Raw genomic sequence first — 11,770 nt, 5'->3', positions numbered from 1 at the left:
GCTGGTGCAAAGCTAGTTCTGACGAGTCCAAATGGTCCATGTGATCAACGCAAACATCTCAGGATTCTTGTCTTGTTCCAACACGAACTTGGCAAGCTCAAAAAAATTTGAGAATTTCTTAGACCTACAAAACAGCCAAATTAAGTCAGTTTCCCAGATGGCTGAGAGTGCAGAACAGTCCCACAAAGCGTGGTAACCATCCTCAGCCTTCACGTTACAGTGGCAGCAAACTTCATCATCAAGGATCTTCCTGCGAACCAAATTTTTCCTGACTGGTAGAGCTTCCCTGCACGCCCTCCACAGAAAAATTTTGACTTTGTTTGGCACCGAAAGCTTCCACAGACGGCTCCAAAAACTTGTGGCTTCATTTTGGGAGGGGGGAGATGGAAGTGGATCGGATTTGTCTTTAACAAGGAACCTATATCCAAACTTCACACTATAGACTCCATTAGGTACATGAGGCCAAAAGAGCTTATCTTCAACCTTTGTCGGGCTAAGGGGTATTTTTAAAATTAATTCAGCTTCCAAAGGAGTAAAATAACCATATAAAACTTCACTATCCCAGCTCCTTGTAATTGGGTTTATGAGACAGTCAACTGTAGCTTCCTGTAAACCATCAATTGTTGGGGATAAAATTCTTGGATGCTCTAAGCTAGGCAGCCAAGGATAGTCGCACACTTTGATGGTGTCCCCCGTACCCACTCTCCAACGGGCTCCTTTCCACAAAACTTCCCTACCCTTAAGAATACTGTGACAAGCATGTGAGCCACTAGGATTATCTGGGGCTTCCATAAAAGAACAATTTGGGAAGAATTTACTTTTAAAGACTCTATGCAAAAGCGAATCTTTGTTATGAAGAAGACGCCAAGCTTGTTTGGCCAACAAAGCATCGTTAAAAAGAGCCAAATCTTTAAACCCCATTATATTTTCAAAATTTAAAAGAATTCTAAAAATTATTTTTGATAAATGATTGATTTGAAATATGTTAAATACAACATTTTGTCTTTTTGGTTATATTTTATTAACAGGGAATGAATATTAAATTTTTTTTTTTTATAGTATATTTAGTCTAAGATCTAAGTAGTGGCGGCTCCAGAAATTTTGTTCAGGGTGGTCATTAAGAAATTTAAATTAAACAAAATTTCATAAAAATAAAATTTGAATATATTGACATAAAAAAAAATCGCAAATACATAAAGTTTTAAAATTTCATTCTACAAGTTTTTCATATTTTGAAATTGTTGTATGATAGCTTCATTATTAATGCTATCAACTATATATTTTTTTTTCAACATACACAATCAAGTAATCATTAAACTACTGATCTCCCTTTCAATTACCAATATCTTACCTAAATAAGTAATAATATAAACAAAATGCATCATCCTTTTTTATGATATGTTCCAACCTATATTTCGTATTTTTTAAACTAATCAGGATTAAATTAATGTAGTGCTCTACTAATTTCTTTAATAGGGAAATCATGGCAAAGAGGTTGACAAGAATATCTTTGTAAATATGCTCTTTTTATTTTCTCTCGATTATTAGGATGAAAAGTTGAGAACTTTTCTCATAGCTTAGGATCTAAAAGAAGATTATTCAAGTGAATACGAATTTGCTTAGAAAATAAATTTTGTAATAAAAGTAATTTCCTTATAAGAATTTTGTCCATAGTGATAACAAAAAAATAAAGGGTAAGTTACAAGTTCATTCAACGTATTCAACTTAGGCATTAAACTGTTACATTAATCATGTTCAATAAAATATTGAGGTATTATTTTAGTGCATACGTGTATGTACAAGATGTATCACATAAATCCAATAAATTCATCTAAAGACTACAGCAAGTATTAACTGACTAACTATTGGAAAATATGCATTTTTTTTAATAAAAAAATAGCAATTTTAAAATGTCTTTTGTAAACATAATTTAAAATATCATAATTAAACATTTGATTTGGGTTTTTAGGCTAATTTATTTGTTTGGACAATTTTTAAAAAATGCTACGTCCACAATATTTTTATAATAAATCATAGTTAGCAATTGTTACTAGTTTTAATTTACATATCATTAAAAAAAAAAATCTGCCAATAACAATTTGCCAGTTAAGATTTGTTATAAAAGTGTTGAGGACATGTTGTGAACATAGTACTTCTTGCAATTTTTTGGTTCAATCTTCAATGGTCCAAAATTTTGGAGAAGTCAAATTTTATTTTTAATGGACAAATTTTTATTTAGGACATTCAAGTTTTTTTTAGGGTGCTCAATTTTTGTTTTTTTTTAGAGTGGTCAACAATCTATATTAATTTAGAATTTCTCTTTTTTAGGTATAAAATTTATTTATTTTTCAAGTTTGAGGGTGGTCCTGTGACCACCCTCAATTGTATATGGCGCCGCCCCTGAAAGGGTAAGTTACAAGTTCATTCAACGTATTCAACTTAGGCATTAAATCGTTACATTAATCATGTTCAATAAAATATTGAGGTATTATTTTAGTGCATACGTGTATGTACAAGATGTATCACATAAATCCAATAAATTCATCTAAAGACTAAAGCAAGTAGTAACTAACTAGCTATTGGAAAATATGCATTTTTTTAATAAAAAAATAGCAATTTTAAAATGTCTTACCACCGCACACCCTTGGTGTAGTGGTTACTCCATAAGTATAAATGCTTGTGGGGTGTGGGGGGGGTAAGGGTTGGGGTTCAAGTCTCCAGGAGGGAGCTTTACACACATATACACTTAGATTAAATTAGAGTAGAAATTCTATCTTGTAAAAAAAAAAAAAAAAAAAAAAAGTCTTTTGTAAACATAATTTAAAATATCACAATTAAACATTTGATTTGAGCTTTTTGGCTAATTTGTTTGTTTGGACAATTTTTGAGAAATACTACATTCACAATATTTTCACAACAAATCCTAATTAGCAATTGTTACTAGTTTTAATTTATATATATATATATATATATTTTTTTTTTCTACTAGTAACAATTTACCACTTAAGATTTGTTATAAAAGTATTGAGAACATGTTGTGAACATAACACTTCTTGCAATTTTTTGGTTCAATGTTCAGTGGACCAAAATTTTAGAGAAGTCAATTTTTATTTTTTTTTAATGGACAAATTTTTATTTAGGATGTTCAAGTTTTTTTTTTTTTTTTTTTAGGGTAGTGCAACCATCTATATTAATTTAGAATTTCTCTTTGGCGCCGCCCCTGGATCTAAGGGTGTTTTTTGGGTCAAAAAGATGCATGCTTTGGTCCCAAAGTTTAAATTTTGATTGCATGATGAGTTTTGACGCTAACCAGAAAGAGCTCAATTAGAACTATGGTTAAAAAAGAATCTTTTACTCGTTCTTCATTTCTTCGTGATCATCTAGGTGATGGTGATGTAAACAACTGGGAAATTCAATTCAAGGCCAAAACTTCAAAGCCGCACATGACACGTTCACATGAGGGGCACCGTGAAAACTCAAACTAATTAAAGAAAAAGTGCTGCTGTGAAATGAAACTTTCCATGAACGTGAGCGATAAATTAAAAAGAGATTAGGTTTGGTCATGATTTCAACAGGAGTTGATGGATGATAGTAGGGGAGGGGATATGTGGTAGAGGCTAAATGCCTTTTTCCTTTATTACTTACCCGAATTAAGTGAGTCTTTGTGACATTGATGGGTCAATCAGCGTAGGGTTTACTTGATTCCAATGGTGGAGTGGCATGGCTATGATTTGTCTGGTTCAGGGGGAGGTGGGTACTGCTTATATAAAGTAATTAAACAAAATTGTACTGGCTAGTGGGGGAATTCCAAGCTTGGTGGAGATTGACAATATCTCTATTGGAATTACATCTTTGGAGGACCCAATAATATAAACTAAATAAAAAGTGATATTGCTCTTGACCCAGAACCAGAAGACATAAAAGACATATTGGGAGAGTTTGGTGTGGTTGGTGCCAGTGCTAAGGTTGGCTTCTTGTATCTTAATTTTAAAGGAGTGTCACTTTTTTCTTGCTCATGCTGTGATTTGTAATTAAACTATAATATTCTATTTTTTAATCAATATGATAGAATTCCAGAGTCTAAATTCCATAATGGTTGTTAAATTACCTGTAAGAAAAGAGACGTAAGATGTACTAGCACCGTGCAATTCACGAGTTTGACAGAAACTGATTGTCGAACCCAGTTCAATTTAAAAGGATTTTGTAAGAAGGATTAAAAATTAAAAGAGTTCAATTAAAATATATTTTGCTATTTATTTGATATCATTGTCAAGTAGGTTGTGTTGTGCAATATAGTAAAGAGAAATAAAACAACAAACACACATGCACATAACAATAATTTATGTGATTTGACAAGATATATAGCTTTAAAAAGTGGTATAAAAAAAATAATAATAAAAGAAGATTTTGCAAAAGAGAGGGAGATGATGGCCATGGGCTGAGTATAGTTGAGATTTAACCCAATTGGGTTCTATCATAATTGAGTTCAGGTAAAATGGTTTTTTTTTTTTTTAATATTTATAAAAATATCGTTGTCAAAGCATGAATTGATTATCATGAATTAATTATTATTTTTTTTTAATTTTTTGTGTATCATATGAATCATGATAAATTAACACTATTTTGTGTGTGTTATACCAGGTATATTTTTTATGAACTTGGCATAATCATTAGTATTACCGGTGGTAAAATAGCTTTTTACCACCTCAAACTCCAATTTAGTATCTAACATTAATGATGTCAAAGACAAATTTTTGGCAGTTCATCACTGAAGCAAGCAGGCATAAAAAATAATAATAATAATTTATGACCTTTGTTGGGTTTTGTGGAGAGGAAGTGAGAAAAAAATGAATAAAAAAAATGAATAGTATTTGGTTAATGGAAAAAAATAAAAAAATTAATATAGAGTATGTTTTGAAATTGTATTTAAATAGATAAAATAACTTTTCGAGATAAATGCTAAAATGTTTAGCTCCACCAATGCAATGCTTTTAGTCTAGCATAGAAACCTGTCCTGTCATCAGAAGAAGTAATTAGGGCGGCCTAGACCAAATCAAGGATGCTTAAAGCTAGTTGAACTGTGATACAGCAATAGGGAGCTAATACATCATGTATTTTACAGGTGGTGAGAAATTGGAGAGGGAATTTGGGGACTCTAAAAAGTTATACTTGATTTGTGATATTGTCATTTCGTGACTTTCATGGACAAAAACTGTGAAAGCTAAAAAAGATAAGAGAATAGACAATCAAGCAAAAGGAACGAAGAGAAAGAAGACAACATAAACATATATTGAAAATGTGCACGTGTATTAAACCTATAATAATAATAATAATAAAAGACATTTTTTTCACTTGTTAGGCTCAATAAGATCTAATCAAACTTCATAAATTTTAGTATAAATTTTTAAATTTAGGGTAAAATTATAATCTGATCTATTTGGTCAATTGGACAAACTCGTAACCTATCCATTTTTCGAATGTTGGGTTTCGTATTGACCCATTTTCCATAGGCCGCAAAGGCACAAATACCTCTAGGCCACGTTTTGCCTTTTGAATTTGGGCGATTTGACGAATTTGGATCCATGTTTACTAGGTCAAAATAAATATTACAAACTATTAACGTTTTAACGTTTTAACTTCTTTTTTTAGAGAAGATTTTAACTTTAACTTCTTATTACAAAGAACTCTCTACTTTTTGTTAAATATCTTTAGGGTTTTGTATATATATAATAGCACTTATTCTTATGTTATAAATGCATACAAGCTAGTTAAAAATTTTAACTAGATGGATAATGGCAAAAATATTCTACAAAAACCTCACCATCAGAAAAATGACAGTCTCGCTTGCACAATGACGGTCAAATTGTGTAGACTTTAATGATCCGTGACATTGAATTTTGTCATGTTGAATAGTTGAATTTGAATGTTGAATTAAAATCAAAGTTAGAGACCATGGATGTTACTTAATTAATAAGCCATTCAAAGTCATTGACAGTTGCATGAGAGGAATCAATTCCCATATGGACCGTAACGTGGACGAAGCTTCTTGTTTCAATGGCCCATTCCAACTTTCATATTTAACCATTAAAGTCCAGCCCACATCTTCAGTGAAAGACAGAAAAAGTGAGGGCTATTTAAGGCCTTGTTTGGTTTAAAAAAATGGTCACTCATCACTCATCACTCAGTTTTCATCACTCATCACTTATTACTTATCACTCATAACTTAAAACATCCCACCTTGTTTGGTACCATTACTCACTTGTCATCACTCAATATTTTTCAATTATTTGTGGGTCCCATACTTGTACCTTGTGTAGCTTTTATTTATTTATTTTCCTTCAACCCCCAGTAGCTAAATTCACCAAACCCAGTGAGAAAAAAAAAAAAAAAAAAAAACCAAACTCACTGAACCCAGGAAAAAAAAAAAGGATCTGAAGACCGAACAGTGAAAAAAAAAAAAGAGAAAGAGACGAAGAACTGAAGACAGAGTCTGAAGAGAAAAAAAAAAAAAAAAGAGGATGAACTGAAGACCGAATAGTGAGAAAAAAAAAAAGAGAGACGAAGACTGAAGAAAGAATCAGTGAAGAGGGAAAAAAAAAAAAGAGGATAACTGAAGACCGAATAGTGAAAAAAAAAGAAAAAAAAAAGAGAGAGATGAAGGAAGAAAGAATCAGTGAAGAGAAAAAAAAAAAAAAAAAAAAAAAAAGAACGGAAGACCAACCATTTGAAAAAAAAAAAAAAGAATGGAAGACCAACCATTGAAAAAAAAAAAAAAAAAAGTCAAAGGTCAAAAGTTGCGGCTGTGGGTCCCTCCATGTGTGTATAATTACAAAAATGCCATTGAGTTATGAGTTATGAGAATTGAAAACAATTAAAATGTGTTTTCAGTTTCCATAACTCATAACTCAAAAATCAGAGAATTGAGTGATGGAAACTGAGTCACGGATCATGAGTGATGGTGTCCAAACAAAAAATTTTCCGTGGGTCCCACAAATTTTGGATGATGAGTGATGAAAACAAAATCATATCACTCAAAACTCACTCATCCAAACAACACCTAAGCGTTTACGAAACTTCTTGATACAATGGGTCCATTCAGCTCAAGTATTTTCAGTTGTCGATTCGAGTTCAGAGTCTTGTTTGGACGTTGGAGTATTTATTAAGGTTATGGTTTTTTTAGGTATATGTGGCATTTTTATTATTAATTCAATGATAATTACGCAATAATAAAATCCAATTCAACAAATGCGTGTTTCATTCGTGTAATGTTACATTACATTCTAATGATTCTTGTAATTCTTTTTTTTGTGATAAGATTCTTGTAATTCTAGATTCATGGAATCTCATTCTGAGAATATGACATTGCGGTGTTTAGTTGATTAGTTTCAATGTTACATTACCATCATATTCCAAGGATGTGACATTGCTTTATTTGTTTGGGTCAAAACATTCCTAGCAATCGTTACAATTTTTCCAATGAAATTCCAAAAATATCAATTTGAAATAAATGCACAAAATTTTATTTAATTTTTCTTTACTTTCCAACCAACCAAACCATTCTAATCCACCAAAAATAAAATAAATTTCATTCAGTTTCTTGCAATTTCTCACCAACCAAACAATTCATATTCAAGAGCAAATAACCACAAAACAATATTTCACTTCTCAACAACCAAACAACTTAGATCCATAAGAAATAAACATAAAAGATCAAGGACCAAATCTACTCAATTTGAATTAAGTTTGATTGGCCCAAGTGTGAATTGAGATTAAGGGTCTGTTTGGATAAAACTTATTTTACTGAAACTGAAAACTGAAAACTGAAAACACTGTAGCAAAATAATTTTTAAATGTGTGAATAGTACTGTGGGACCCATTTTTAATGAAAAAGTTGATAAAAAGTGGAGTTTGTGGGTTCGTAAACAGTGCACAAATGCACTATTCACAGTTAAAAAGTCAACAAAACCGACTCTGAAAAAAAAAAAAAAAAAAAAAAATCTGAAAACGCGCAAAGTTGAGAACGTGAATGTGGACGTGCTATCCAAACTGCACATAAGTGTTCGTTTGGTAAAGATTATTTTTGCCAGCTTATTCTTATTACTATTCTTGGGTCTCATTGTACTTTTTGGTACTATTCATGGGTCCCATTATACTATTTTAATTAACTTTTACCTTTATTTACAGTACTTTCAATAAAAAGTTTTTAGTTTCAGCAAAATAAACGGATACCAATTGGACTTGGGATTTTGTTTCTCTCTCTTTCTCTCAAATTAGGCTTTAGGGTTTCAAAATGGGGATTTGATTTGGGTAGACCCATTTCATTACAGGTCAAGAGGTGTGGCCATGGTTTGATCCATATCAAATTCCATTTATTTAATATTAAAATTGATGTCACGTCATTAAAAAGTGAGTAGTGTTACAGGTACTATAACTTTTACTACATTAAGCTTACAAACTAATGTGTCAACAATTACAAATGACAATTTAAATATCCAGTTATAAGGTGATTAAAATCCAACAATTATAGTCATTATCACGTCAGTTTATAATCTTTATGTAGTAAAACTTATAATACTATTAACATTTTTTCTAAAAAATTACCACATCATTATTTTGTTAGTAACGTAGATAATTAAGATTAATGATTGTTAATAGAACGATCAATTCCCCTCATTTTAAAATTTGAGAGACCAATAGGCAAACTTAAAAGAGCTAACGGTATATTTTGGCCATTATTAAATTTAATCAAAAGAAAACCAGGTCATGGATAAGAAAACAGAACAAGAATATCGTTTCCCTTTTATTTTTTATTTTTTTTTGTTTTGGTTTTGATTTTTTTTCTCTCTCTATTTTCTTTACTTAAAAGAATAAGAGGCCATACGTTGAAATATCATTTTTCTTCTTTTATGGCTGACATTATTTGGCCCCAAATGAAAAAAAGAAAGAGCAAAACAAGACAAAACAAAGAAAGATGTAGCTGGAGCCCTGAAATTCTATACAATTATGAGATGCAGAGTGATCCAATCCAATCCCACCTCTCAAGAGATGGCCTAGATTTATGGACGGCTGCCCTACTCTGTCCAAAAAGAGAATTCCAGATGGGGGACCAACAGCGGTGGTAAACTTTGTTTCGTATAAATAATATTTTCACAATATTTTTACAATAAATTTTAAATGATTGATTATTATTGATTGTTATTATTATTATTATTATTATTATTGGAGAAAAAAAATCTTAATGTTAAGTTCAAATTTGAATCAATAATAACAACTTTATAAAAATATTATGGACATAAAACTTGTCATATCTATATCACATTATCTTTATTATTATTTTAAGGCCACCCATACACGCCGTAACACATGCACGCTATTTAGATAGGTAGATATCATATGCAGGATGTTCAAGACGGGACCTCTATAGTCTATACCAAAGAAAAGTTATACCAACTCCTCCAGAAAATATTATTGTATCGAGAAGCGACATAATACCTACCTTTCACGTCAGGGAACGGAGGCATTAATTGACCAAGGGGGAGCAATGGCCCCTTTATTTATTTATTTTTTTATTAATATATTAGTATATATATGCATTAAATTTAGCAATTTTATTCTATAAAATTACAATTTACTCTTTTAACAATATCTTTGATTCTTTTTAGAATAACGTTACAGTTACAAACTTAGGTACAGCATTTTTATATACTGTTGAGATACAAATTCTTATTGGTTCGCATATGAGCTTGTCACTTACATTACTTTTTTTTCTTACCAATAATCACTCACTATATCAACAATGTATCTCTAACACTTTCCTCATTTTAAAGGCCATTAAAAAAATTTATAAATCTAAAATTTAAAGCAACATATACTAGCCCAAAAACATTTGTGCAACAACAAAAATCACCAATAGCAAATCTAAAAAAAATTAAGTCTAATTAACTAATTTTACTCAAATAAACAACTGACCCTTTAAAAAGTTTTAAATAAAATAATTTTACCTTTACCCAGTAGGCGCACACATCAAAAACTCAACAAAAAAAAAAAAAAACCCTCAGCGACTAAGAAGCCGTCGAGCTAGAGGTTAGAATCGCCATCCTTAACTCAAAGTCTTAACTCCGTCCTTGTTTCTCGTGGAAATGTTTAGGCAAAGTCAGAATTGCAAGGCTAATTAGATGCAATTAACACAAGCCTCTCTAATTCTTCTTTTAAATTCCCTGTAGAAAACTAAATCACTACTAGGCTTTGGGCACATCTGCACAAGATCAGGTCGACATAAATTTACGCGATGCTAAAAGTTGGAGTCTAGCGATTATATAATACTGAACTACGTTTGGTTACTACAAGTCAATTATCCCTGTAATAACTTATATTTTACAAAAAGTAACATAGAGTGATCAGATTATTATTATTATTTGGTTAACTGGAATAAAGATCAAATAATATTTATTCACATATATACTTGTTTCAATTTCCTTCCTTGATTAAAAAACAAATAGGGTAACATTATCCTGACTATGACATCATTCACAAACATCCAATTTCTTTAATAGTTGGGTATATATCGAAAGTGACTATCCAATACATTGTTAAATTGGTGGTAAGGAACATTACACAATGGTGAAGCTGGCTGATAGTACTATATTGCATAGTTGTGAAAGCTGTTATGCGCTCTTCTTTTTCTTGTTTTCATCTAATCTCTTTTGCTATGCAAATACAAAAGTATTATTTACGGTCTGTTTGAGATTCATTTATTTTGTTGAAATTGAAAACTTTTTGCTGAAAGTACGGTAGATAAAGGTAAATGTTAGTTGGAATAGTACAGTGAGACTCATAAATAGTACCAAAAAATGCAATTGGACTCATGAATAGTAGTAAAAATAAGCTGAATAGTAAAATAAGTTGGCAAAAAATAAGTTAGCTAAACAAACACTTAGAATCTGTTTGGATACAACTTATTTTGCTGAAAATTGAAAACTGAAAACATTGTAGCAAAATAATTTTTAAATGTGTGAAAAATTACTGTTCAAATTTTTTATTTTTTTTATTTTTATTATTATTATGTTCATATGTCTTGGTGCACTGTTCAAGCGCTGGTCTTTAAAAAAAAAAAAAAAAAAACAAACAAACAAACAAACGTGGGGCTTAAAACGCGAATCCACACCCACACTTAATCCTCCATTTTTTTTTTTGAGAAAATAATCCTCCATTTATTTTGGTGGAAAATGGTTCTTGGAAAGTGTGTAAGGTCTTTTTGGAAAACAGTTGTGAATTATTGATTCATGTTTTTGTTTGATTGTAACTTTTTATTTAATGATAAAAAAAAGCCTCACATGTGTGATCATTGACCTGGCCTATTTGACCCTGCAAAATTCATGTTGTGGGGAACCACTGGGTGCATTAGGGTTATCCACGTCGTGCTACAACATTTTTGCAAAACACACAACTTGAATCAGACGACTCCTAAACTCGTAAGTGTGACCCGTTCGGAACTCATACCAACGCACCACGCCTCAAGCAGCTTATTTGACTGTGACCTTAAAAATGAATTAAAATGGCATGTTCTGATGTTCCTACTAGTACAAATAATTAAATAATCATTAATAGTACTTCTAATAATTTTAAATAATTATATAAACCAAAACTTTCATTCACATGACAGTTATTTAGAACAACTACAAAATCAACTCAGTATATAGATATTTTTCAAATAAATTTATAGTAGTTCACAAAATTTTAAATAAAATCATAAAAATTCAATCATTCAAAG

Source organism: Quercus lobata, chromosome 6 (genome assembly GCF_001633185.2).
Source record: "Quercus lobata isolate SW786 chromosome 6, ValleyOak3.0 Primary Assembly, whole genome shotgun sequence".
In the NCBI taxonomy this organism is placed as follows: domain Eukaryota; kingdom Viridiplantae; phylum Streptophyta; class Magnoliopsida; order Fagales; family Fagaceae; genus Quercus; species Quercus lobata.
Note: the sequence above shows the minus strand (reverse complement) of the source record.